Consider the following 12,460-nt stretch of genomic DNA (forward strand, 5'->3'; position numbering starts at 1 on the left):
AGTGCATTGAAGACACCAACCACCTATTACTCCCTTCAGTTTACTCAATGTTTGCTTCATAATTTTTGTTCTGCTGTGATTAGATTTATAGATGTCCAGAATCGTTAAATCTTTGTATATTGAAGCATATATCAATGGGTATTCCCTTTCATTGTGTCCCATAACTGACTTTTGTGTCAGGTATTTCTATGGCCACACCAGCTCTCTTGGATAAAATTTCATTGAAATATTTTCCATGCTTTCATAGTCTATCTATTTCTGTCTTTGAATCTAAGTTTTGCCTCTTATAAACAGTGTATATGTGGACCATGTTTTCATCCATTCTGCCAATATCTGTCTTTTGATAGAGAGTTTAAGTCATTTACATACATTTAATTACTGGAAAGGCAAGACATATTTTAGTCATTTTATCACCTGCTCTTATATATTGTACATTTTTCCCCCCTCATTTCCTTCAGGGCTGCCTTTTTTGTATATAGATGATCTATTATAGTGATATAGGTTGATCCCTTTCTTATTTGCTATTCTGTATTTATTTTAGATTTTTTTTGTGGTTACCATGGGGTTTATATGTAACATTCGAAAGCTATAAAACAACAGTTTTAAATGACACTAACATAACCTCAACTGCATACATAATGTGTACTCCAATATCCCCCTATCCCCTTGTTATTCCTTCCAAACAGTTCCTCTTTATATATTTCATACCTAATATCATGGAAGTATGATTATTACTTATGTATTTGTATTTTGGATGCTGTAAGAAATAATAAGTAGAGTTACATAAGGAGAAAGCAATGGCACTGGAACTTATATTTTCCCATGTAGCTACCATTATCTAGATGTTTATTTCTTCAGATGCCTCTGAGCTACTGTCTAATATCATCTTCTTTCAACCTGAAAAACTTCTTGTACCAATTTTTGTAGGGAATATCTAAAGCTAACAAACTGCCATAGCTTTGCCTGACAGAATGGTGGTATTCATCATATTGTCCCAACCTATCCCTTATACTCATCTCACTTAAAATATCCTGTCTTTAGTTAAATGATTTTTCTTCTATCTATTTTAATCTGTTATTGAACACATTTTGCATATTTGTAATTTCCATTACAGCATTCTTTCATCCAAAAAAATTCATGGTAGATTCCTTTTGAAAAATTCGACTTCTTTCTTTTATTGATGTGTCATCCTCTGGATTCCTTTTAGTTCCATATCCATGTCTTTCCTTAGTTCACTGAATTTATTCAGAATAGCTGACTTAATGTCTTTAATTAGTTTTCCAAATATCTGTGCTTCTTTTGGCTTTTTTCTCTATTCAATGAGTAATATCTTCTGTTTTTTATATGTCTTAAAATCTTCTATTGATGTCTTGGAATTTTGATATTTTTATGGGTAACTGGTAGTCAAACCCTCCCTCAAATCTAAGATTTTAGTGTAAATTGGCTGCATGTTGAGTCTTTTCTTCAACACAGCCCAGTTTATTCTGAAATGTTGGACTAGCCCTTGTTGACCAGTTAGCTTCTTCTAAGGTTCTCTCTGAGTCTATTTCTTTCAGTGGACAGGCATAGCAGCTTTTAAGGGTTATCAAATATGTGCAAATATTTCACCTTCTAGAAAGGAATTTCTTTCCCAATTTCCTTTCCCTGTGTCGATGGCTGGGTTCTTTGTTTTATTACAGTCACTCAGTCCCAGAAGTAATGAAGAGCTCAGCTCAAATTCAGTACTTGGTTTCATCATTGTGCTCTTTTTTTCAGCATGTTTTGCTCCATAATTCTTCTCATGCGATCTTTCATGCTTTTCTGTCTTAGGTAAATTCCCAATTAAAGGACCCAGACACACATCCTTCCATGGGGTCTTGAAAGGATTTATGAACCCTAGAAAAGCCATGTTTTAATCCTAATCAATCTTCTGGGAGCAATTGTTTCTTCTAATCCCTAATCTGGCTATAGGTTGGAAAATTGATTAGGTTATCTCCACGGAGATATGACTCAATTAAATGTAGGTATTAAACTTGATTAGATGGAGACACATCTCTAGCCATTCTTCATGGGTCTTGATCAGTTTACTGGAATCGTATAAAAGATGAGACATCTTGGAAAGAGTTTCTTTTGAGAATGAGGAGAGAGCTATAGAACCAGGACATAATGGTGAGAGAACCAGAGTCCACCAGCCTACAACCCTTGGAGATGAAGATGGAGAATGCTGCTGGGGAGCTTCATGAAGCAAGAAGACTGCAGAGGAAGCTGGTAGATCTCACCATGTTTACCACATGCCTTTCCACTGGGGAAAAAAACTCTGAATCTCATTGGCCTTCTTGATACAAGGTGTCTTTCCCTGTATGCCTTAATTTGGACATTTTTGTAGACTTGCTTTAAGTGGGACATTTCTTCGGGTTTAGAACTCTAAACTATCAACTTATTAAATCCCCCTTTATGAAAGCCATTATGGCTAGCAAACTAGAACAGACACTGTTACAGTCAACATGCAAAGCCACCTAATATTTTTGTTTCAGTGCACCAGTAATTAGGTTCACACAAAGTTGAATAACGGTAGTGACAATGGACATCCTTGTCTTCTTCCAGATCTTACAGAGAAAGATATCAATCTTTCACCAATGAGTATGATGTTAGCTGTAGGATTTTCAAATATGCCATTTTCCATGTTAAGTGAATTTCTTTCTTGTCCTATTTTTCTAAGTGTTTATATCAAGAAAGGGTACTGGAATTTGTAAAATGTCTTCTCTAAAACAGTAGAGACAATCATGTCATTTTGTTCCCTTCATTTAGTTAATGTATATTACATTAATTGCTTTTATTATGCTGAACCACCCTTGCATAGCTCAGATAAACCCCAATTAGTCTCAACTGCTGTGAAAATTAGTTTTGTGATTCCTCAGAAAACTAAATACTGAGTTGTCCTGTTTTCCAGCAATGCCAATGCTCAGTATATACCTAGAAGAGTTGAGAGCAGTGACATGAACAGATATTTGCACACTGACATTCACAGTAGCACTGTTCACAATTGCCAAGAGGTGGAAATAATCTAGATGCCCATCAATAGATGAGAACATAAAAAAGTGGTATATACATACAGTGGAATATTATGCAGCATTTAGACAAAATGATGTCCCAAAACATGACAATGTGGATGAACCTTGAGGACATAATGCTGAGTGAAAAAAGTCAGACACAAAAGGACAGATACTTTATAATCCCATTATTATGACTCTGATAAAGCTGCCAGTGTTTTGGAGCAGTTAGAAGGAAAAATCTGAATTGAGGGCATAGTAGCCCATGACAAACTCTGGAACTGTTTTGTATCTGATTAAAGAAGTGTGCTTTGAAAATTATTGCTATTTTTCTTTCTTTTCTTTGTATATGTATGTTATATTTTACAACTAAAACATGGCATAAAATTATAGGTGGTTATAGTAATATTAGATAAAATAAATTCCTGAAATAAAAATTTTGAAAACATTTGGTAACATAGCTCACTACTATAGCAAAGTTGATATTTGTAATAACTTCTTACTTGATATTTTGACAATGCACACAGTTTCGATAGTTAATCAAATGGTATTTAAAATACTGTTTAATATTTAGAATTCAAGTAACTCTGATACTGTATTTATAGATTTTTTCATTCCTTGTTTTATTTTAAATTGATTTATGAAACATATTGTACAAACAGGCTTTACAATGATTACTTAGATTTTTAAATATGCCTATGGATAAGCTAACTTAGATATTCATTTTAGGTGGTTAAGATTTCCATATTTTAATTGTAAAAATATTTGCATCTTCATATTTTCCTGAAATCAGGAAAATGTTTAGTAACATCGGTCATTACTATAGCAATGCAGATATTTGAAAGAACTTTCTACTTGATATTTCAAGAACATTCATTGTTTTGAAAGCTGATCAAATGGTATCTCAGTTAATGCTTAATACTTAGAATTTAAGAACTTTCCTATCTGAATATGTAGATTTTTTCCTCGTTGCCTTAATTTTAAATTGATTTTTGAAACTTACTGCACAAACACAGGCTTTATAAGGATTAAATGGAAACTTTATTTAAATATATGCCTATGGCTAAACTAACTAAGTTGTCCATTGTTGGTGATTCTAAGTGTATTGTTGGTTTTCTTGAATAAATTTAAAAAAGAAAAAAATTGGTCATGGTGTATAATCTTTTAATATGCTACTGGATTCGATTTGCAAATATTGTGCTGAGGATTTTTGCAACTTTATTCATTAGGGAAATTGTTCTGTAATTTTTTTTCTTGCATTATCCTATTTTTGTTGGTATTAGGGTGATGTTGGATTCAATGAGAAAGATTTTGACACTCACCTTATTACCTCTGGTAAATTTTGCCTGGGTATCTGGTTCTGGGACAAGGGTCTTCCCAGTTAGGATTGACCCCAATCAGATTTCCCAAAATAAGACAGGTCCAGGACTTACAGCAGGGTTCTAGCCTTTTCTGTGAAACATCTTATTTCTGAGTACCATAATATTACTATAAGAAATGTAGGGAAACATCTTCAAAATACAGTGATAGTTTCTTAGCACTTACACCTAAAGCACAAACTTTGAAAGAAATAATAGGGAATTCTGCAAAGTTAAATACTTCAGCATGCCAAAGATTTTTTTCAAAAGGATGAAAATAAAGCCAACTCGGGGAAAATATTTGGAAACAACAGATCTGGTAATGTTCTGATATCAAGAGTATAAAAATAAATCCTATTGCCATGTCAGAGACCCAGGTTTGATTCCTGGTGCCCGTCAATGTAAAAAGGAAAAGAAAGAAAAAAAGAAACCTTACAACTCAACAATAAAAAGACAAGTAAACTGTTCCAGTTTGCGAGGTACCAGAATGCAATAAACCAGAAATTGAATGGCTTTTAAAAGGGGACATTTATTAAGTTGCTAGTATACAGCTCTATGGCTATGAAAATATCCCAATTAAAGCAGGTTTATAAAAATGTTCAAATTAAGGCACCACTAAGAGGTTGTCTTCACTCAAGAAAGGCTGATGAAGTTCAAGGTTTCTGTCTCATCTGGAAAGGCTCATGGCAAACATAAGGATATCTGCTAGCATCATCTTCTGGCTTCTTGTTTCAGGAAGCTCCCCAAAGGTGTTTCCTCTTCATCTACAAAGGTCTCTGGCTGCATGAGCCCTTGGCCTCCTGGTGCTGCCAGTTGTCTCCAAAGTGTTTCCTCTTTTAAAGGATTCCAGGAAACAAATCAAGACCCACATGGAATGGGTTGAGTTAGATTTACCTCTAATAAAAGGCTAGTACCCACAATTTTTTGTGCAACATCTCCGTGAAGATAATCTAATCAAATCTCCAACCTACAGTACTGAATAGGGATTAAAAGAAACATCTACCTCCACAAGATGAGTCAGGATTAAAACATGGCTTTTTCAGGGTACATAATCCTTTCAAACCAGCACATTAGGCTTCACCACTGATGCCAATATCTGAACTCAGAGAACCTCAGGCAGGAGATTGCATACATCCACATATGTGGAAATGGTGAGTTTGCCCTAGAATGTTCAGAGGAAGGGCCTTACGTCCCATTGTTTGGGAAGAGTGTTGCTGCTACAGGATTCAGAAATGGTGGAGCACATTATGAAGGGATTAAGGAGCACCTAACTGCCATCTCACTGTTCTGAGAGGATGGACTTGGTACCCTGGAGATGGCAGAGTGTCTGGCTAACATCCCAATGCTTGAAGAAGGTGGAATGAAAGCATGGCAATCTCCCCAATGCTTGGAGACTTTGGATCCTTCACCCAGTGTTTGGAGAGTGCAGAGCCTCTGTGTAAGCCCTAGGGTAGGGTGGGCTGATGCTTTGTCAAACCTTGAGGATAAACATCATTCTATAGATGTCCTAAAGACCTGGAGATCTAATGAAGAATGCTCCGCATGTTTTCATATCTCTTTGGGTGTGTGACCCATTTTCCTTCTAGTTTCCCACTATGTAAATGGAAATGAATTATGAATGTCCCTTCTTTGTATATTGGAAGCAGATAACATGTTCTAAGTTTCACAGGTTCACAGCTAGAGTGGAATTTTGCTTTAGGACAATGCATGTAATTGATATTTATGAGAGTGCATATTTAATATTGTTACTAAAATGATTGAAAACATTTGAGTTATTTTAATGAAATGATTGTACTTTGCATATGGAATGAACATGCCTTTTGGGGGTGCAGAGTGTGGAATGTGCTGGTTGGAAGCTGTCATGTACCCCAGAAAAGTCCACGTTCTTTTAATCCATTCTTGTCGGTGCAGGCCTATTATTGCTGGGACTTTGGGGTTAGGTTATTTCAATGAGATGTAACCCAGCCAATTCAAGGTGTGTCTTAAACCTTTTCTGACAGACCTAAATGAGCGGATAAAGGACAGAAAAGGCTGAGAGAGTTTAGAGCGAAAAAGGTCCCAGTTTAGTGGAGAGAGGAAGTGTCCAGAACCAGAAAATGAAAACAGTGCAATCCAGGAGACCATCAGATGTTGGCCATGTGCCTTCCCATGTAGAGTTTCCTAGATGTATTGTCTGTCCTAAAGCCTTTCTTCAGAGGAGGTATCATCCTTAATTTGGACATTTCCACTGACTTAAAATTGTAAATTTTAAGTTAATATATTCCCATTGTTAAAAGCCAGACCACTGCTGATATATTGTATTCTGGCAGCTTTAGGAAACCAAAATATTGGAATATACACAGAAGATCTGAAAGCAGGGACATGAAGAGACATTTGCACAATGCTTTTAATAGCAACATTATTCACAATTGCAAAAGATGGGAACAACCCATGTCCATCAGTGAGTAAAAGGATGGAGAAAATGTGATATAAACATATGACTGAATATCATTCAACAGTAAGAATAAATGGGGACTTCCTGGAAGATGGCGGGGGACTTCCTGGAAGATGGCGGCTTAGTAAGACGCGCGGATCTTAGTTTCTTCTCCAGGACACCTACTAGGGGAGTAGAAACGATACAGAAAGCGCCCAAAGCCACAACAGAGATAAAAAAGACAGCGTACCCCATCCTGAAACGGCTGGCTGGCTGAGAGAAGCAGCTCGGGTGAGATCGCCGAGGCGTGCGGGCCTTACCAGGCGGGGTGGCAAGCGGCCGGAGTTACTCCCTTCCCCCTTCCCGGGCCGGCTGGGAGAATTGGAGAGGCGGTCCCCTGAAACCAAGGTGACTGGCGCCCACACCACGCGCAGCCCCCGGACCAACTGAGAGAATTGGATCGGAAATCCCCAGCCCGCAGAGAACGGTGACGGGTGGGGGAGGCCCCTTCCAAACCCGTGACTCCCGGGGAACGTGCACTCTCTCGGGCGGGCCGCTGCCGCTGGCGCCCTCCCGCCACGCTTGTTGCCCAGGGCCGACTAGGAAATTCGGACGGGCTCTTTCCCTGGCTGCGGCGACCAGCAACCCTCCCTGCGTTCGGACCGAGGGCCGGCTCAAGCCGCTTCGGCTAGCGAACCCCCAGGATGGCGAGAGTTTTCCAAAGTTTAAGGTCCCACAGCACCTTTTACTGGTGGGACCCGCAGACAAACGTGTGCCACGAGCGCCACCTACTGGGCAGGATAAGAAAAACAGAACCCAGAGATTTCACAGAAAAATATTACAACCTTGCTGGGTCCAACACCAAGAGAAATCTGAACAAATGCCCAGACGCCAGCAGCAGAAGATAACTGTCCACGCTCAAAAGATTGAGAATATGGCCCAGTCAAAGGAACAAACCAATAGCTCAAATGAGACACAAGAGCTGAGACAACTAATCCTGAATATACGAACAGAAATGGAAAACCTCTTCAAAAATGAAATCGATAAATTGAGGGAGGACATGAAGAGGACATGGGCTGAACATAAAGAAGAAATAGAAAAACTGAAAAAACAAATCGCAGAACTTATGGAAGTGAAGGATAAAGTAGCAAACATAGAAAAAATAATGGATAGCTACAATGATAGATTTAAAGAGACAGAAGATAGAATTAGTGATTTGGAGGATGGAACATCTGAATTCCAAAAAGAAACAGAAACTATAGGGAAAAGAATGGAAAAATTTGAACAGGGTATCAGGGAACTCAAGGACAATATGAACCGCACAAATATACATGTTGTGGGTGTCCCAGAAGGAGAAGAGAAGGGAAAAGGAGGAGAAAAACTAATGGAAGAAATTTTCACTGAAAATTTCCCAACTCTTATGAAAGACCAAAAATTACAGATCCAAGAAGGGCAGCGCACCCCAAAGAGATTAGACCCAAATAGGCGTTCTCCAAGACACTTACTAGTTAGAATGTCAGAGGTCAAAGAGAAAGAGAAGATCTTGAAAGCAGCAAGAGAAAAACAATCCATTACATACAAGGGAAACCCAATAAGACTTTGTGTAGATTTCTCAGCAGAAACCATGGAAGCTAGAAGACAGTGGGATGATATATTTAAAATACTAAAAGAGAAAAACTGCCAACCAAGACTCCTATATCCAGCAAAATTATCCTTCAAAAATGAGGGAGAAATTAAAACATTCTCAGACAAAAAGTCACTGAAAGAATTTGTGACCAAGAGACCAGCTCTGCAAGAAATACTAAAGGGAGCACTAGAGTCAGATACAAAAAGACAGAAGAGAGAGATATGGAAAAGAGTGTAGAAAGAAGGAAAATCAGATATGATATATATAATACAAAAGGCAAAATGTTGGAGGAAAATATTATCCAAACAGTAATAACACTAAATGTCAATGGACTGAATTCCCCAATCAAAAGACATAGATTGGCAGAATGGATTAAAAAACAGGATCCTTCTATATGCTGTCTACAGGAAACACATCTTAGACCCAAAGATAAACATAGGTTGAAAGTGAAAGGTTGGGAAAAGATATTTCATGCAAATAACAACCAGAAAAGAGCAGGAGTGGCTACACTAATATCCAACAAATTAGACTTCAAATGTAAAACAGTTAAAAGAGACAAAGAAGGACACTATATACTAATAAAAGGAACAATTAAACAAGAAGACATAACAATCATAAATATTTACGCACCGAATCAGAATGCCCCAAAATACGTGAGGAATATACTGCAAACACTGAAAAGGGAAATAGACTCATATACCATAATAGTTGGAGACTTCAACTCACCACTCTCATCAAGGGACAGAACATCTAGACAGAGGTCAACAAAGAAATAGAGAATCTGAATATTACTATAAATGAACTAGACTTAATAGACATTTATAGGACATTACATCCCACAACAGCAGGATACACCTTTTTCTCAAGTGCTCATGGATCATTCTCAAAGTTAGACCATATGCTGGGTCACAAAGCAAGTCTTAACAAATTTAAAAAGATTGAAATCTTACACAACACTTTCTCGGACCATAAAGGAATGATGTTGGAAATCAATAATAGGCAGAGTGCCAGAAAATTCACAAATACGTGGAGGATCAACAACACACTCCTAAACAACGACTGGGTCAAAGAAGAAATTGCAAGAGAAATTAGCAAATACCTCGAGGCGAATGAAAATGAAAACACAACATATCAAAACTTATGGGATGCAGCAAAGGCAGTGCTAAGAGGGAAATTTATTGCTCTAAATGCCTATATCAGAAAAGAAGAAAAGGCAAAAATTCAGGAATTAACTATCCATTTGGAAGAACTGGAGAAAGAACAGCAAGCTAACCCCAAAGCAAGCAAAAGGAAAGAAATAACAAAGATTAGAGCACAAATAAATGAAATTGAAAACATGAAAACAATAGAGAAAATCAATAAGGCCAGAAGTTGGTTCTATGAGAAAATCAATAAGATTGATGGGCCCTTAGCAAGATTGACAAAAAGAAGAAGAGAGAGGATGCAAATAAATAAGATCAGAAATGGAAGAGGAGACATAACTACTGACCTCACAGAAATAAAGGAGGTAATAACAGGATACTATGAACAACTTTACGCTAATAAATACAACAATTTAGAGGAAATGGACGGGTTCCTGGAAAGACATGAACAACCAACTTTGACTCAAGAAGACATAGATGACCTCAACAACCCAATCACAAGTAAAGAAATTGAATTAGTCATTCAAAAGCTTCCTAAAAAGAAAAGTCCAGGACCAGATGGCTTCACATGTGAATTCTACCAAACGTTCCAGAAAGAATTAGTACCAATTCTCCTCAAACTCTTCAAAAAAATCGAAGTGGAGGGAAAACTACCTAATTCATTCTATGAAGCCAACATCACCCTCATACCAAAACCAGGCAAAGATATTACAAAAAAAGAAAACTACAGACCAATCTCTCTAATGAATACAGATGCAAAAATCCTCAATAAAATTCTAGCAAATCGTATCCAACAACACATTAAAAGAATTATACATCATGACCAAGTAGGATTCATCCCAGGTATGCAAGGATGGTTCAACATAAGAAAATCAATTAATGCAATACACCATATCAACAAATCAAAGCAGAAAAATCACATGATCATCTCAATTGATGCAGAGAAGGCATTCGACAAGATTCAACATCCTTTCCTGTTGAAAACACTTCAAAAGATAGGAATACAAGGGAACTTCCTTAAAATGATAGAGGGAATATATGAAAAACCCACAGCTAATATCATCCTCAATGGGGAAAAATTGAAAACTTTCCCCCTAAGATCAGGAACAAGACAAGGATGTCCACTATCACCACTATTATTCAACATCGTGTTGGAGGTTCTAGCCAGAGCAATTAGACAAGAAAAAGAAACACAAGGCATCAAAATTGGAAAGGAAGAAGTAAAACTATCACTGTTTGCAGACGATATGATACTATACATCGAAAACCCGGAAAAATCCACAACAAAACTACTAGAGCTAATAAATGAGTACAGCAAAATAGCAGGTTACAAGATCAACATTCAAAAATCTGTAGCATTTCTATACACTAGTAATGAACAAGCTGAGGGGGAAATCAAGAAACGAATCCCATTCACAATTGCAACTAAAAGAATAAAATACCTAGGAATAAATTTAACTAAAGAGACAAAAAACCTATATAAAGAAAACTACAAAAAACTGCTAAAAGAAATCACAGAAGACCTAAATAGATGGAAGGGCATACCGTGTTCATGGATTGGAAGACTAAATATAGTTAAGATGTCAATCCTACCTAAATTGATTTACAGATTCAATGCAATACCAATCAAAATCCCAACAACTTATTTTTCAGAAATAGAAAAACCAATAAGCAAATTTATCTGGAAGGGCAGGGTGCCCCGAATTGCTAAAAACATCTTGAGGAAAAAAAACGAAGCTGGAGGTCTCGCGCTGCCTGACTTTAAGGCATATTATGAAGCCACAGTGGTCAAAACAGCATGGTATTGGCATAAAGATAGATATATCGACCAATGGAATCGAATAGAGTGCTCAGGTATAGACCCTCTCATCTATGGACATTTGATCTTTGATAAGGCAGTCAAGCCAACTCACCTGGGACAGAGCAGTCTCTTCAATAAATGGTGCCTAGAGAACTGGATATCCATATGCAAAAGAATGAAAGAAGACCCATCTCTCACACCCTATACAAAAGTTAACTCAAAATGGATCAAAGATCTAAACATTAGGTCTAAGACCATAAAACGGTTAGAGGAAAATGTAGGGAGATATCTTATGGATCTTACAACTGGAGGCGGTTTTATGGACCTTAAACCTAAAGCAAGAGCACTGAAGAAGGAAATAAATAAATGGGAACTCCTCAAAATTAAACACTTTTGTGCATCAAAGAACTTCATCAAGAAAGTAGAAAGACAGCCTTCACAATGGGAGACAATATTTGGAAATGATATATCAGATAAAGGTCTAGTATCCAGAATTTATAAAGAGATTGTTCATCTCAACAACAAAAAGACAGCCAACCCAATTACAAAATGGGAAAAAGACTTGAACAGACACCTCTCAGAAGAGGAAATACGGATGGCCAAGAGGCACATGAAGAGATGCTCAATGTCCCTGGCCATTAGAGAAATGCAAATCAAAACCACAATGAGATATCATCTCACACCTACCAGAATGGCCATTATCAACAAAACAGAAAATGACAAGTGCTGGAGAGGATGCGGAGAAAGAGGCACACTTATCCACTGTTGGTGGGAATGTCAAAGGGTGCAACCACTGTGGAAGGCAGTTTGGCGGTTCCTCAAAAAGCTGAATATAGAATTGCCATACGACCCAGCAATACCATTGCTAGGTATCTACTCAAAGGACTTAAGGGCAAAGACACAAACGGACATTTGCACACCAATGTTTATAGAAGCATTATTTACAATTGCAAAGAGATGGAAACAGCCAAAATCTCCATCAACAGAAGAGTGGCTAAACAAACTGTGGTATATACATACGATGGAATATTATGCAGCTTTAAGACAAGATAAACTTATGAACCATGTAATAACATGGATGGACCTAGAG

Source organism: Tamandua tetradactyla, chromosome 3 (genome assembly GCF_023851605.1).
Source record: "Tamandua tetradactyla isolate mTamTet1 chromosome 3, mTamTet1.pri, whole genome shotgun sequence".
In the NCBI taxonomy this organism is placed as follows: domain Eukaryota; kingdom Metazoa; phylum Chordata; class Mammalia; order Pilosa; family Myrmecophagidae; genus Tamandua; species Tamandua tetradactyla.